Source organism: Pseudonaja textilis, chromosome 9, assembly GCF_049901715.1.
Source record: "Pseudonaja textilis isolate UNSWEBS1 chromosome 9, rPseTex1.2, whole genome shotgun sequence".
In the NCBI taxonomy this organism is placed as follows: domain Eukaryota; kingdom Metazoa; phylum Chordata; class Lepidosauria; order Squamata; family Elapidae; genus Pseudonaja; species Pseudonaja textilis.
Genome location: NC_141998.1, coordinates 15,010,576 through 15,027,993, shown reverse-complemented (window position 1 = coordinate 15,027,993; position 17,418 = coordinate 15,010,576). Strand labels below are relative to the sequence as shown.

The 17,418-nt window shown below is 38.4% G+C and overlaps 1 protein-coding gene across 6 annotated transcripts in view; it reads left to right on the top strand.

Moving 5' to 3' along the window:
• Nucleotides 1-17,418, top strand: part of PKNOX2 (PBX/knotted 1 homeobox 2) — a 271,522-nt gene that overhangs the window by 22,740 nt on the left and 231,364 nt on the right. For 2 of the 6 annotated variants that reach the window (XM_087938997.1, XM_087938995.1), the window contains exon 2: nucleotides 4,835-4,903. The exons of the other annotated variants lie outside the window; for them this stretch is intronic. The gene's annotated coding sequence lies outside the window, so the exon portion shown is untranslated. The remainder of the gene's footprint in view (nucleotides 1-4,834; nucleotides 4,904-17,418) is intronic. 6 annotated transcript variants of the gene reach the window in all.

Sequence of the window (17,418 nt, the reverse complement as noted above, 5' to 3'; positions counted from 1 at the left end):
CTTCTCACAGTCAATTGTAATACTGAAGAAGCTTTTAAGTTTGTGGACAAAACCACTCAACAAACCGCAGCTCATTCTCTCTTTATTTGGGAAATATTCTCTTAGTCCCTTCTAAATTTATATTTCATTTTCCTGGTATTAGATATGAGAATTTTGCATTATAACTATCAGTAGTAGGTAATCCTCTCTCTATAACTTACCAGGAGATTAATCTCTCTCCCCATCCTTTTAAAGATATATTATTTTTAAGTTTGTTCGCAGGCACTTTATAGCTTAGTAAAGCCCTTAAGATGTTTTCTTAAAAAAAAAAATGCTACTATAAGCATATAGGGGTAGTTTTAGAATTGCAATTACAAGCTTCTTTATCCCTCAGCAAATTCCCACTGTGACAGTGGATGTAAACTGTTTCAGACATTTTAATGCTCCTAAGCAGTAAATCTGGAGGAGAGAAAAGGTGGGGAGGAAATTCAAGCACCTCAGTTTGTGAAAATGAGAGATGTCACTTCTTAATGCATGTGACAAATAAAACTCTGTGAAATCGCTTTGCATCTCCTAGTGGAATGTTCATATGTGTATATATAGGTAGTCCTCTGTTTACGGCCACAATTGAGTCAAAAAAATATGTTTGGTTAAAATTCTGGGTGCTGGATACTTGAAAACCTAGAGACAACAGAACAGAATATGACTGCAGAAAATCACAAAACATGCAAGTCCTGCAGAAGTGGGTCTTCAGCAGGTTCTAACCAGTTCTAGAGAACCAGTAGTGGAAATTTTGAGTAGTTCGGAGAACCTTGGATGCAATTCCAAAATGTCTGGAGCTTCACTTGAGTATTCCCAATTTGCCATCAGTCAATTGCAAAAGAAAGTTTTATTCAAGCAAGTAAAGGCGGATCCTGCAACAATACCTTTAGCCTCATCAAACAACACCATCTCTCTGCCCTAGATCCTTGGGGAAGACTCGATAGGTGGAGAGAAATGACAAGTCCAGTCTAAACATCTGGCTGACTCTGCAAGCAACCATAATAGTTCCTCTTCTTGTCAAATAGGATCATAAGTGATTCTCAACCATAGCAACTTGAAGATAGGTGGACTTCAACCCCCAGGATCTCCAAGCCAGTATAGGTAGTCCTTGACTTACAACAGTTCACTTAGAGACCATTCAAAGTTACCACACCAGTGAACAAAGTGACTTATGACAATTTTTAACATGATCATTGTAGCATTCCTGCGGTTATGTGAACAAAATCCAGACCCTTGGCGACTGACTCATATTTATGATGGATGTCCTGGGGTCACATGAGCAGCTTTTGTGACTTTCTGGCCAGCAAAGTCAATGGGGAGGCCAGAATCTCTTAACAACGATGTTACTAACTTAACAACTGCAGTGATTCACTTCACAACTGTGGCAAGAAAGGTTGTAAAATGGAGCAAAGCTCACTTGAGAAATGTTTCGCTTAGCAACATAAATCTGGGGCTCAGTTGTGCTCATAAGTCGAGGACTACTTATAGATTCTGGGAGTTGAGGTCCACAACATCTTCAAGTTGTTAAGGTTGAGAAGCATTGATATAAACTGTTTTAGTCCAATTTCTTCTCTGGACAGAAAAGCATACCAAATGTTCACAATGGACAGTTATTCTCCTCATACATTTTCTTACCAGTGTGACTTCATTCGTGCAGAAAAAATCTGGTAATTTTCATCTAGTACATTTTGTATGTTGGTTTCTTTCTAGCTAACAGCAGCTCCAACTCCCTAACCACAGTGATTAATTTAGCAGCATTAAAAAAAAAACCTGGAACATTTTGTCAGCTGAGCTGCTTTCCTTGTTCACAAATTTTTGTTTGTGAACTGTTTTTGAAAGACATTGTTTTAGTGCCATTTAGGGCCATTTTTAAAAAAGAGAATTTTATATGCATTTTTAAAACCTGTTTGCAAAGAGCGAGAGATTTGTGTGGCAAGGGTATAGTTTAGAAGAGTACAGAAGGAGAGGAAAAATAATTTAGATTTAAATAAGATGCTCTTAGTCCAAACTAATTACGCAACATTGGCAGGAATTTCCATCTCTTCTTCTATCTCTCTTGAGCGACCAGGAACTAATGATCAGTGACCCGGAGTGAATATTAATTGATTTAACTTGATATTTAAATTTTATTCCAAAAATGCACTTTTATGTTTTCATTGCCTGTGATTGTTGAACACAGATAACATTATTGGACCTTTGCATCTTCCAACAATAATTTATTTTCATGTTTGTAGGTTCAGATTAGTTTCTTATTGTGGTAGTGCATAAGAAAGGGAAAGAATCTCTGCAAGAATGGCAAACCATCAATATTATCTTTATTACTAATCACTACTGCTAATAACTCAGCAGTGTTTGGATTCTGGCTTTATATGGGCCCATATCCCACTGCAGTTTATTTCACTGTGGATCAGCTTAATGTGTTGTGAAAATCCAATTGTTTTGATATTGTTTTGAATAACAGAAAAACAGGCACCTTGGAGGTCTTCTAGTCCAACCCCTGTTCAAGCAGGAAACCCTATACAATTTCAGACAAATGGTTGTAATATCCAATCTCTTCTTTAAAACCTGTGGTTTTAACATTGTTGGTGCTCCCTCCAGTGTTGGAGCACCAACAATTTCTGGAGGCAATCATCCCACTGATTGTTCTAACTGCTTTATAATCTAATGCGTTTTATAATCTAATCTAATATATTGTATGAATTCAGGTGATGGGGGTGTCTTTCAATAAGCTATTATTAGCGTATAGTTTACTTTATTGTCATTGCGCCTCATACAATGAAACTAAATATTATCTTCAGTGTACTTTATGACTATGAAAATAAACACAAATACACATCCTTCACATTCTATACAATTGAATTGAAAACCCCTGATATTGCATTAATATTGCACTATACAGTAGAATTCAAAAGAGCTACTGCTCTGGGATAGAAGCTGTTTTTCAGCTTATTTGTCCTTGTTTTTATTATCCTGTACCGTCTGCCAGATGGTAATAGTTCAAAAAAAGGATGCCCAGGATGAGATGGATCTTTGAGAATGTTTTGAACTTTCTTAAGGCAGTGGGAGCTATAAGGCTCTTCCAAAGAGGGGAGAGGGCAACCAATGATCTTCTGGGCAATGACGTTAACCCTCTGGAGTGCTGTCCTATCTGCCCCTGTACAAATTGGCAAACCAGACACAGGTGCAGTAAGTTAAGATACTCTCCATGGCGCAGTGGTAGAAAGTCATCAGCAGTTTTTCATTCTGTTGTTGTTTACTCAACAGGCAGGGAAGAATCTTCCCAGCCCTTCCTAAAGATTTTGGGAATTGAATTGGAATCATCTATCTATGGATCATGGGGCTGTTTTGATTCTAGCTCTTACTTATATATATGAGCAACTGGCTGTGTAGTTGTCTTCCAATATGAGTTTGCAGACAAAGTGAAGCTTAGATTGTATAATCTGTATATGGTCTGGGTTCACTCATTATTTTAAGACATGATCTGACCATGGCTTATTGAATAAAGTCAGTTTGGTTGAGTCTGGTCAATATTCATTTACAAACCACAGTGGCTGGACTCACACAGGCTAAGCCAATATCAACTATTTTTGGCTTTTCTTGTTGATGGCAATTTGCAGTGAGTAAAGTTTGAAAGCAAGATTGAATGTGATGACCCAGGGCGTGGCACAAAAGCAATTAAGTCACAAAAATAGGTAAAGTCCCTTTAATACCTCCAACTTGGCCCCCAATGTCCAGTTATCCTCGGCTGGAGATCAAACTCTCCCCAAAACAGTCTACAAAGGGAAGAAATGCAGTCCGAACCCAAAGTATAGATAAATTAGAAATAGAAATAAAAAAACCAATACAAGCCACGCTGAAGGACAGGACAGGATATTAAATTGCTGACTTCCAAAAGATAACGAAGCAGCCAAAACCCAGATAAGCCTCAACAAAGATAATGCACGCTTTGCTTCCAACAAGGTGCTGTGTGCAAACGCCCTTCTTATATCCTGTTCTCCCAGCTGCAACTAATGAAAGGGATCAGGGCCCTTTTCTCTTTCTTAAGCCACGTTGCTCCCTTCTCCATTCCTCCTTGCGTGCCCTAGGATGAAGAGGGGGTGGCCCTGGGTCTTCCTCTGAATGCCCAGCTGGACTGTGCCCTTCCCCAGTTTCTTCCACAGCCACTGGAGCCACACTCCCACTCCCTGTCAGCTCCTCAATCTCCCCCTCAGAATCAGACTCCAACAAGGGCATGACACTGAGCTGTTTTTGCTGACTGGACACTCATTGGTTCACTCATTGGAGCTGCCCTTGAATAAGTAACGGCTGAGAGTGAGACCCAGCTTACTTTTTGGATCAGGAACTAAGCATGCTGTCCTTTCTCTTACACAGTTACTTCAGTTGCCTTCCTGAGCTTTTAATTTTGCACAATACCATACTGATAGGAAGGTGATGCTTAAACATTTAATAGCCTTGGCAGGTCCCGATTGAGTTTTTGTCTTCCCTCTAAGTTATGAATGAAACTCACTACATTTGCAATCTAAAAAGGTTTGCCATGAAGCAGAAGTCACAAAATACAGTGGCCAGAGTATTCAGGGAGGAAAAGGTCAAAATGTCAGTTCTGAAACAAGTTTGAGTGTTGATGCAGAGAGAAAGAGCGAGACAGACAGACAGAGGCACACAGAGAGAGACATAAAGATACAGAGCGAGAGAGACAGAGACACACACAGAGAGACACAGAGAGAGGTGTGTGTGTTTAAATATACTTTTAACAATTGTTTTGAATTTTATATCCCAACTGGAATTCTTTCTTTCTTTTTCCATTTTCAAATAGCATTTGCGAACATGGGTTCTATTGGTCCTGGGACTAGTAGGAAAAAGGAAGTCTAAACCTTTAACTTTGGTAAGTTGCCTTTTAAGAGGACTAGGAGATTTAGAATGATTATCTTGATTTTTATAGTCTCAGCAGCAGTTCTTGAATGCCCTTTGTTGAAGATTGCTTCAGTTTGCGTACAGGTAGTCCTTGGCTTACAACAGTTGATTTAGTGACCGATTGAAGTTACAACAGCACTGCAAAAAGTGACTAATGACCATTTTTCACACTTACAACCATTACAGCACCCCCATGGTCCCCATCGATCACAATTCAGACATTTAGCAACTGACTCATATTTATGACAGTTGCAGTGTCCTGAGGTCATGTGATGACCTTGTTTTGCGACCCTCTGACGAGCAAAGTCAATAGGGAAGTCAGATTCCCTTAACAGCTGTGTTACTATTTTAACAACTGCAGTGTTTCACTTAAGGCCGTAAAATGGGACAAAACTTACTTAAAAAAATTTATCACATAAATTTTGGGCCGTGGTCATAAGTCAAGGACTACCTGTATATAAACCTGTTACCCATTTTTCATCATGAAACCATAATCCCAAAGTGAGTTTGGTGGACACAAGAAAGTAAATATTCTCCAGTAGCCACAAAACTAACTTCGACCCTTTAGTTTATGAGGGGTTTGTTTGTTTGTCATCATCTAATTCTTGGCTGCATGCAGCAATCTGTAGGCAAGCTTTTAAAATCTTTAATTAAAGATTTTCTCATTTGACTGCCTATCAGACACATTTCTCAAACATATGGCTGTCTTATATTAAGTTATGGTTTGCTTAATCATCGTTTGTTAAACAAAAATCTTCATTGGCCATGTTTGCATAACACATAATGGGTTGAGAATCATAACAGCTAGGTTCTTACAATAGGTTCAACCAAAAGCAAATAAGATCATTGTGGGTAAAGCAATATATGAACTCAATTGTGGTCTGTAGAGTTGCATATGTGACTATGTCACCTTTGGGTCTCTTCCCTTGTTCTTTTGTGAAACTGGCATGGTGAACCGTAGCTCAAGTTGACTAAAAAAACCAAAGGTGCTTTTTCAAAAGGCAGCTGGAGTTTCCTAGTTTTTTTCCTTGAAGACTTTTTGCTTCTCATCTAAGAATTTTAGTTCTGACTGAAAGAACTAAAAACCTCCTTTTAAACAATAGCTAGGATTGTTATTATGCAAGTATCTCACAGTGGCCTAATTAATCTTGCTTTATAGTTGGATTGTTGTTTTTAATTTGTTTGTTGGATTTTCATCTATGGCCTTGAGCACCTGGAATTACAAAGAATCTGATGAAATGAGTGAATAGAATCAGTCAAGGTAACTACACGTCCTTTGGGTAGGTAAAGCAACAATTAAAACTTTCATAAAATTCTCCTTAGCAAAGGCACAGAAAACATTTCTAGAGATGTAAACATTATGCTCAGACTTATCATTTTGGGGTAACCAATATGATTAGCGATCAGCTATTTGAATTAAATGTGCCAAGCACTGGATCTTGCGGATTTCCTTTAGGTTGCATCCCAATTTCAATGGAAGAAAAGCTTGGGTTTATTAAATGACAATTTCTCCCAGTGGCTGATTTCATGTCGGAGAAGATCAGGCAGAGTTGAAGAGTTAAATGCATCATCAGTTTAGAGTCCTTGCATTGCCACAAGAGATCCAATTTCAGCCTCCCTTGAATTCCATTGATTCTCATCTAGCACCAATTTAGTTAGTTGACTAGATTCTTGTGTATAAATTTGAATAAATCTTCTATGCTACCACTTTACAAAAGATCCCAATTCTTTGTGCCCAGCACTTCACACAACGTGCCAAACCCACACTAACAATGCAGTGGCTGTGCTCACTTCAGCATGCCGTGCACAAGCAACAAAGTAATATTAGGCATGATTGAAGGTGCACAACCTACTCCACTATTACGTACTCATCCTCATTTTGGTCTGTTGTGCAAACCTAGCTATCTTGTGATCCAAGCATTCCGAGAGATGGAGGCAAATCAGAAAGAGAAAAAAATCCTAATCCCCTCTATAGTGTTTAATTTTCTTATAGCTCAAAGTACTGTAGACCTTGATGTCCTATTTCTTTAGCAACAGGGTTCTCACTGTTTTTCTTGGGTGGCCAATTCCACCATCTAATAATAGTCCTCTCCATTAGGAAATGCTCCCTGCTATCAGATATTATACATTTATGATGTGATTGCTATCCTTTTCCATCTCTCTCTCTCTCTCTCTCTCCTCCGCCCACCCCCATCTCACATAAGAAGCTTTTTGCAGCCCCCTTCTTCATCTTCCAGTGTTCATAGCTTCAAAAACTTCTTCCTAAAGAAGGAAGCTGTTGGGGCACAGGTTGAGTTTTCTCTGCTCACCCCCATCCCACCAGTACCTGAACCCCAGCTTCTTTCAGAATTTTGGAACAGAGACTCCACCGAGAATTAATACCAAATAAAAGTTTTTACACTAGAGGGTACTTAAGCGAACAATCTAGCTTCCTAATAAGGCTGGTAAAATAGCTGGAATGCAGCCAAGGTTTTCTCAAGGTAGGTCACCATATTGTTTCCTTCCCCATAACCATTTCTGTTTGGATTTTGCTCTACAGAAAGACCATTTCTCCACATCCAGGTTGATATTCCTGGGGATAGTTCTGCTTTTATCTCTGTGCGAATTACGGAAAGCTTTTCACTCAGAATTAATTGTACTCTTCGAGGAGCTTAGTGCACCATCTCTAGTCTATGATCTTGTCGAGTTGGGATCCCGGCAGGCTGTGACTTTGAAAGGCGTCGTTGAGGTGGGAGCCACGAATTTCCATTGTTGTGAAATGTGGCACGAGGCAGAGCAGTCTCTGCATAGAGTGGCCTATTACTGCAAAAACAGGCCCCCAGATGAGTGCTGTACACACACCGCCCCTTCCAGATGGGGGGCCTTTTCATTTTGGGCTTAAGTCAATTGCTCCGATTCTGCCGGCACGCTTTCTCTGTAGGGGGACGCGAGTTGTTCAATGCTGTGAGTTAGCGAGAAGAAAGACTGTCCCTGTTTGATCTTCTCAAGTCACCAACCCTTTATTTTTAGAAGTGAAAACAAAGTCAGCGCTTTTATGCGAAGGATTGAGAACGAGCACCTGCAGTGCAGGATGCTCTCAAAGTTGTTTTCTTTTTGTCAGGAGGAGGGGCTCCTATATTTTCTTTCCTTCTCTTTCTCCCTATTTATTTTTTTTCTGTCCCAGCCAATATGTCTTTTAATAGTCTCCTTTGCAAAAACAGTAGAAGTGTAATTTGAGTGCCACTCTGAGTATAGAATAATAGAGTTGGAAGGGACCTCAGAGGTTTTTTTAGTCCAAACCCCTGCCCGAGCAGGAGACCCTTCACCATTTCAGACAAATAGTTGTCCAAGTGTCTTCTTGAAAGCCTCCAGTGATGCAGTTTAGTTTAGTTTACTTTATTATCATTGCACCTTGTACAACGAAATCAAACCCATCATGAACATGAAAATAAACACAAACCCTTCACCCTCCACACACTGAACTGGAAACCCCCCCCCCCCCCACCCAACACTGCACTATAGAGCAGAATTCAAAAGAGCTACTGCCCTGGGATAGAAGCTGTTTTTTAGCCTATTTGTCTTTGTTTTTATTATCCTGTACTGTCTGACACATGGTAATAGTTCAAAAAAAGGGTTCCTAGGATGAGACGGATCTTTAAGGATGTTTTGAACTTTCTTAAGGCAGCGGGAGCACTAAAGCTTTTCCAAAGAGGGGAGAGGGCAACCAATGATCCTTTGGGCAATGACGTTAACCCTCTGGCGTGCTTTCCTATTTGCCCCTGTGCAATTGGCAAACCATACAGAGGTGCAGTAAGTTAAGATACTCTCTATGGTGCAGTGGTAGAAGGTCACCAGCAGTTTTTCATTCAGTTGTTGAGCACCCACAACTTCTGAAGCCAACCTGTTCCATTGGTCAGTTGCTCTCACCGTTAGGAAATTCCTCCTTAATTCTAAATTGCTTCTCTCCTTGGTTAATTTTCAGTCATTGTTTCTTGACTTGCCTTTTGGTGCTTTGGAAAATAGTTTGACTCCCTCGTCTTTGTAGGAGCCCCTCAAATATTGGAAATACAAATAGTGGAGATACTCTGCTTAGAAACAATGCTGGAGAGTATAAAGGATAAATATCTTCTGCATATTGCAGTTGTGGTGGGAAAGGAAGGGATGGGGTGCCTTTGGTAATAACTACCTGGTGTACTTATGATATATAGTCCTCAACATACAACAGTTCATTTTGTGAATGTTCCTGACTGAAGTGATCAAAGCTACAGTGCCACTGAAAAAAGTGACTTGGGGTCTTTTTTCACACTTAGGACCATTGTAGCATTTCTATAGTCATGTGGTCAAAATTCCGATTTTTGGCAAACAGATTTTTTTCTTTCTCCTTCAAAAAGGGCAGCAGCTTTTAATTAATAAATGCACACAAAATCCACAAAATAGAAGTATTTTAGGCATCAGTGCATCAATGTAAAGATGCTTCTTAAAGCTCCTGTAGACATCACCTTTTCTAATCTTTCTTGACAGAAAAGACTGCTGGAGATTCCCAACTGATCTGGATTTTAAATTTGTGTGTTTGCTGGTGGTTATTCTGTTTGACAGTAAGCTATTCCTTGACTTACAACAGTTTATTTAGTGACTATTCAAAGTTAAACAGCAATGAAAAAAGTGATTTATGACTGTTTTTCACATTTACAACCATCGCAGCATCCTCTTGGTCACATGATCAAAATTTGAATGTGTTGCAACTGACTCATATTTATGACGATTGCAGTGTCTTGGGAATCATGTGATCAACTTCTGTGACCTTCTGAGAAGCAAAGTCAATGGGAAAGCCAGATTCATTTAACTATTGTGTTACTCACTTAACAACTGCAGTGATTCACTTAACAACAGTGTCAAGAAAGGTCATAAAATGGGGCAAAACTCACTTATTAACTGTTTTGTTTAGCAACAGAAACTTTGGGCTCAGTTGTAGTTGTAAGTCGATGACTACCTGAATTGCCAGTGTATTTTTCTACTTACCTCCAGACAGTTTTAAAATGTAGGTTATTTTTCTCCTTTGTTAAGGAAAGCAGGCATAAGCTATAGTACAGCCAGAAGCACTGAATGCTGATTTTCTTAGATGTCTAAAGAATGATTATTATGTTAAAATGTCATGGTTGTGTCTAGTCCTTTTTTACTTAATATGATTTTCTTTTCAGTCTTTCCCAAAATTTATCTTCTTTGCTGCTCAATGTCAGCAGTATTTTTATTCCATGACTGTGTCTCCATGCATTTAACTGTGGCACAAAGATGCCCTGGCAATATTTATTTTCCACTTGTCCCTTGATGCTGTCCTTACCTTGTCCTAGCCTTTAAGATCTCATTAGCTGTACCGTCTTGAAGCGCATCCAATACTGGCCATCAATAACCTCAACCCATAAAGTCTGTAAGCTTTTTCACACAATTCCATGGGGGAAAGGGGGGAAATCAGTGACTGTCAGCAACATGGGAATACAAGCAATAGAGTCAGGATAGGTATCAGCAATGAGAATAGCAAATGTCATGGAGTGTTTTCCTTTCCAGGGTGGGTTGATAGCAAGTCAACTCAACGGTGGAGAATGGCTCCTGTGAGAGATGGGGAACTGGTAAAAAGGGAATGAATATAAAGGGAGGCAAATAGCAGAAGGGAAAGTAAGAAAAAGTAATCCAACTTTTTTATTGTTTAAAGCCTATTAACAATCCCCAGGAAAAGCAAAATAAATAACAGAAGCCAAGCCAATAACCAGCCCTAACTGTGACTGATCTCTATTCCTGTATTAGACCATGCATCTGTGTTGACACAATCTGAATTTGAAAGGCAGTATAATGTGTGTGTGTGTGTGTGTGTGTGTGTGTGTGTGTGTATTTGTTTTCTTATATATATATCTTATATATTTCTTATATATATATATATCTTTTCATCTCTTATTTCTACATGGAATTATTGCTGCAATGGATTTTTTTTTGAAAAATGGAATAGAATAGAATAGAATAGAATTCTTTATTGGCCAAGTGTGATTTGTGCATAAACTCTCCGTGTACATACAAGCAATAAGTGACAAATCATGATCATAGTCATCAGAAAAATACATTCATCATAAACCATAAGATATAACACTTAGTCATAGGATACCAAATAAGCAATCAACATAAATAATACTAGTATACTAAATAACACAATATAAATTGTAAGAATCAAGCACAAAGTTATAGTTATAAGAAGATAAGGAGATAGGTAATAAGAAAGAGGAAATAAGAAGAAGAATTTGGATAAACTATGCAAATCTAACTCTGCAAACAGAAATCAAGGTGAGTCCATCCCAGGTCACTTTCTGCAGCTCCTTCCCCTCCCCCTTGATTCTATTATACATATTGTGGAGATGGCCCACGGTATCTAAGGAAGCGCCTTACACCCTTGGAACTAACCAGTAGAATGGTCTAATTTAGCTCCCTTAAGGCCAAAGAATTTTGGCTGCTAAGTTGCCTTTTCTGCTGTGCCCCCCCCCTCCTCCTCTGTAATATTTTCCCATTGGAGGTGAGATCCACCCCAGCAGTCCTGGCCTTCTGGAAGAGCCCAAAATCTTGGCGACTGGGGTGTCTGATGGAATAGAGAAGATTCTCACTACCAGGCTACCCATCAGCTTGGTTTTTAATTTTAATTTTTAGCTTTGTACTCTACTTTAATTGTTTTTCACACTTGTTAGCTTTTATTATCTTGTAAGCTGCCCAGATTTGTGAGATGGGCAGCATAGAAACCCATTAAACAAACGAACAAATAAAACCCTTCCATGTCACCTCCTGGCCAACTTGTAGAGACCCCTTGCTGGAAACGACAGAATCCTCTGGGGACAGTGAAAAATAAAATGCTGGAGTAAGAGGGCCTTTGATCTGATCTTTTCACATAGTCCTACTTTTTGCAGGAGGGATGATATAGGAACCTTCGTCAGGAAAATAAGTTGACTTCTTGGCATAATCTTGCAGTCTACTGCAGCTCCTACTGGGAAAACTGCTATGGAAATTTTCAAGACAAGCTCTTATCCAAAATAGGGGGAAAAGGCTTTTTTTCCTACCAATTAATCAAAGTTGTCAAACAGTGAATGAAATGCTACTTCCTAGTAACTTTATCTTAGAATCACAGCTACAAAAAACTATTGTTTTGTGATATAATGTTGTACAGATGGAAAAACTGAAAAGTTGGGAAACACTTCTTACCAAGAACAAATAAATTCTGCAGGCCAGAATTTGAGACTTCAACCATTCCATATGGGTCAGTCCTTGTTTAACAACTGGTCACTTAGTGTCTGTTCAAAGTTACAATGGCGTTCCTCATATTTTGGGCGCTTTGCAGTTGGCTCGCACTTACAGCCATTTGTGCTGTTCCCTAGACTGCAATTTTTGCTTTTGGGATTTCCAGTTTAGAAAAAAACAAAACACCACACATTGAAAAAAAAATCGCTTAATGACCATGCCATTAACTTAATGACTGCTGAAAAAAAGGTTGTAAAATCAGTCGTGGCTACAACTTAACAACTTAACGCCACAACTTATGACCATAATTCTGGATTCACTGACGATTATAAGTCGAGGACTGCCTGTACTTTTTGGGAGTTGAAGCCCAGAGGAAAAGCACCAAGTTGTGGGCAAAAATAGTATAAAAAAGAGTTGCACATTTTTTGTCAAATTAAGGGCCGCATTTAACACTTGAGTGACACTTTATTTATTCAAATTTATTGTAGCCACCCAGCTCCAATGGATTCAGTGCGGTGTACAAAACCAAAACGTCCATAAAAACACTTCAAACATAAAATGATATAGACTGTCCAAACTAAAAGCAACATGAATCAATCAAAACAGCTGCTCTCTTCCCAAAATATACAATAATACATTAATCCCAGTCTTGGGACGTATGCCAGGTTTTAAAAGCTTTCTAGACCTCTCTGAGAGAGGGCACTGTCCTTATCTTGGGTGGAGGGGAATGCGGTTCCAGAGAATGTTCCCCTCCTCTAGCTTCATTTAATTTTAAATATATTAATTCTATTTAAACAAGTTAATTTTAGTATGATTGCTATCTATGTAATATCAATCCATTAAAAAAGAGACTACAATTAAGTGGCAACACTTGGAGGGACTTTGAGAGAACCCAAATTCTGTGCCTCAATGTAAAATTTATTTATTGATTGGTTAACTACATGCCATCAAGTCATTGTCAGTTTTTAGAACCACATAAATATTCTTTATGCCAATCTGTCCTTTACTTGGTCTTTCAGATCTTCCAAAGGTTGATGTAAGATAGAACAGACTAAATAGACTTGTGATTTAATTTAGAACAAAGTATTCTCTCTCTCTCTCTCTCCGTGTGCACATGCATGTGCATTTGAGGAGGGTTATGTGTGTTTTATATTCATTGACAGTATAGTACTGTGTGCAGATGAGTTATTTTTTCTACCTAATCTTCTTTTAAGCAGGGAAACATTCATCTCAAATAGGGTCATTTTCCTGTCTCCAGTAAATTCTGGGAGTCATAATTCTTATTATTGCGCTAATAATTTGCACCTCCTCAAATGAACACCTCACCTTTGTTCCACAAATAACCTCGATGATGCAGAGGTGTGTTGTGAGCAGCGTCAAGCATCTGAAACAAATGTCTGGTTTAACTCGCCTGAGGATGGATGGGGAGGGGGGCTCAGGAATAGCAAGCAGAGAAGGAGAATTCTGTTGGACATATTTGTCAGTTTAATAGCTTAAACCAGGCCCTCTAGGAACACAGCAAATTATAATTTTTGCTTTTCCTTGAATAATGGAAGGTGGTGTGCTTTTAGCAAACCCCCTCACCTCTCGAGATAAGTGGCAGATACCATATTGAACTCAAATTAATCCTCATTCTTCTGTTCGTCATACTTTGCTTGTGCATTTGTTTGTTTGTCTTTCAGGTTTGATATTTCACTTTGCCAGTTCCCCGCTGAGCTGGTATTTGGAGCTGGTTCACAAGCTGCTTTTCTTTTTGCTGATGATGTGCTTGCTCCAAAATATTTATTTATTTGTCTCAGGAGTTTGGGAGGGAGGGTTCCCCACTAACAACCTCTGTCATGGCTGGTCCAAGGAACTGGCTGGCTTCCAGCTACTGACATACAGAACTCTTCATGAAACCAGACAGAATTAAACCCTTTGTTTCCTGTTTGCTGACTGGCTTTAAGAGAGAGAGGGAGGGAGGGAGGGAAGGAGGGAGGGAGGGAGGGGGAGGAGAAGGAAAGCGCACACAAAGATATTGGAGTTCTCAACAAGACCATCTTTGTATTAATTTAATTAGTTAAATGAAGGAGGGAAGGATGAGTGTTTATGTAATAAATGCATTTTAAGGGGGTTAAGACAGTTGTGGCATACATAGAAAAGTGATTTACATTCCATTTGCCTGCTGAAGCATGTGAATTCTTAAGGACTCGGAGTTCATCATTACAACCTTTATTTTTTATATGGCTTGAGAATTTAGTTTTAGTAGTAGTTTTTCATGTACCACTGAATTGAAGGCTTTACAGACATCTATGTAGATTGCATCTATTGCTTTGCCCTGATTGAGTTGTGTAGTCCAAATGTTTTTGCAGTGTAAGAGTTGCAGATTACAGGATAGTTTTTTTCTGAAACCAAATTGTTTAGTAGGTTCTTTGTCTCTAAGTGGAGGACAATGGATTGATTAATAATTGATTCCATGACTTTACAGGTGACACAGCATAAAGAGATTGGTCTGTAATTTTCAACTAGGCTGTGGTTTCCCTTTTTGAAGATGGGGATGACCGTGGCTTGTGACCATAGGTTTGACAAGGAGCTGGTCCTGAAAGATTTTTCAAAGATTATGCTTAAAGGTTCGGCTATGGCAGTGGATAGCTTTTTAAAGAAGTAGGCACATATTCCATCCAGTCCAGTAGATAGAGGTGGTCTTAGATTGCGTAGTGCTTTTTCAACATAGTCTTCTGTAAAATCGATATGTATTAGATCATTGTAGTTGTCTGTGGTTCGAATAGGAAATACTGGGCATGATCCATTGCTGTTTACAAATACTGAGCCAAAGAATGTGTTAAAGAGATTGGCTTTGATGGTGTTGTTGTTGCAGTCTTTACCATTAGGTCTTTTCAGGGGTGGGATCGACCTTGAGTTTTTTAGTTTGTTGTTTACAAAATTGTAGAGAGTGTGGGTGGAATTGGTGCATAGAAGGTTTTCCTCGTTGTTTTTTTTTAAAACAAATTTTATTGATTTTCAAAGACAATACACAAACAAACAAAACATAAAACATAAAAACATAAAACATATTTTCTGAAAGCAGCTTGATCCTGGGTTACATCTCTTCGTACAGACACAAATTCAAATTCATGTTCATTTTATATACCATTCCATATCTTATTACCATTTTCCATTTTCTATATAGCTTCTCACCTCTTTTAACTTTCTTATTTAACTTATTATTTAACTTTCTTATTTTATTTATCTCATCTCAGATCAGATCATAATGCTTATTATTCTTTGTCTGTTCTGTTTCCAGCTATCTATTTATCTTTTCTCTTTAAACAAAGTTTCTCCTGTACACTGATTGGAGTGTGACGCCTTTAACTCTTTCCCCTAAATTTATAACACTTAATATAATACATGACTTCCATTGGGATTCTGTTTAGTACATTCTAAAATTACACATTATATTTTATAAAAATAAAAAAAATATAAGTATATAATATAATTAAAACAACTATCCATGCCAATTCAAATCTAATCATTAATATTAATATTCATTTAAATCTTAAACATTTTACACATTACTTTTCAATTGAATATCATACTTTTATGGGAAGACTTATACTTTCCATAATTATTCCCCCCCCACATCACATCACTTATATTTTAAATCATTGTATCATTAAAATGTTCCCATTTCCTCCTACTTCAATTCTCTCATTCATTTCATTGCCTTCCTTTTATTCACAAAAATTTCACTAAGTTACACTAAATATTTTATCCCATTTTTGATCACATGTTGTTTCCAATTTTCTAACATTATTTCTAAATACAGATATAACAATACAATCTTATGTACCTTTGCAGAATCCCTTTTTCAATTAAATTTACCCATTATCTCTAAATGAATCTTGTTTCTTTACATCTTGCTCCCCACCATTGAGGCTTCTCATCCCTTCCTTCCTCTCTTGCTTGTTCTTCTCCCTGCTCTTTTTACCCCCTTGTCTCTCCACCTCCCTTTTCTTCTGCTTTCCCCCTTTCTGTTGTTTTCTAACATTATATCCACTTTTCACTTTATTTTTCTCTTTTTTGGTTGTTTTTTCAAATCTTAAAGTCCCCTTTTTCTTTTCCTCTTTCTCCCTTTCTTCCCCAAATAAAGTTACTTGTTCATCAAAGATGGCTTCTTTTTTATCCCAATCATCTTGTTGCGCAGTCAGTTTCTCATAGGTGCAAATCGCCATTGAAAGAATTGAAAAAGAGTGAATAAGAATTGAAAAAGAGTGCCAAGAGAGTCTTTCCCTTCTTTCCTTTTAACTTCCATTCACCGCTTGTAGATCTCTGGGAACGATGTATCTTTTGCAAATTTTAGGTTCCAGGGTACTTTCGTTGTTGCTTTGTCCCGGTCAGCAAAAAAAACCTTTCACTTCTTCTCAACTCCTCCTGCACTTTCTTTTCCGGCTGAGCGCTTCTTTGTGGCGGCCATTTCTGACCGCTGCTCAACTGCCTTTGGAAAAGGGGGTTTAGCAGGCTAGAGAAGAGAGGTGCGATATCTCTCGATCCTGCCAGATCCCCCCTATCTTCGCCACCTTCTACGGAGGTGGCTAGCCCTGAAGCTGGGTGGCTCAGGCAGAAACCGCGCACAGTCGCGAATTCCTGCCTGCCCCGAAGCGCTGCAGACCGGAACTCCGGTTTTCCTCTTGTTTAATGTGATCATTGATGCATTCAGTCTTTATCTGGTGGCATAAATTTTTGTATTGGCTTTTGAAGTTGGCAACGTGACCAGATTTGTTTTTCCACCAAAGTGATCTTTTTTTGGATTGTTATGGGTAATCTTTTTTTTCTGGTTTTGGGAGTTGTTATTGGTACATATAGTTTGATGACTCTTTTGACTTCAAGTAAAAATATGTTATAATGGTCTTCAACAGTATTGTATCCAGTGAATAGGGATTGCCAATCAAGTGATGAGAGATCATTGTCTATAAAATCATAGTTACCTTTTTTGAAGTTGTAATTGGGGATCACATTGTTGTGATGATTTTTGTGTGGACATATGTTGAGACAAAAGTCAATCATGTTGTGGTCACTGTTGGAAAAGGGTTCTTTAATTTGTATTCCATAAATTGAGTTCAAACTATTGCAGAAGATGAGATCGAGGCAGTTGTTAAGTCTAGTATTGTTGGTTACTAGTTGTTCCAGTCCCAGATTTGTTACAGCATTATAGAAGGTTGCATGTATGGGTTCAATTTTACATTCATTTAGGGTCCAGTTAGT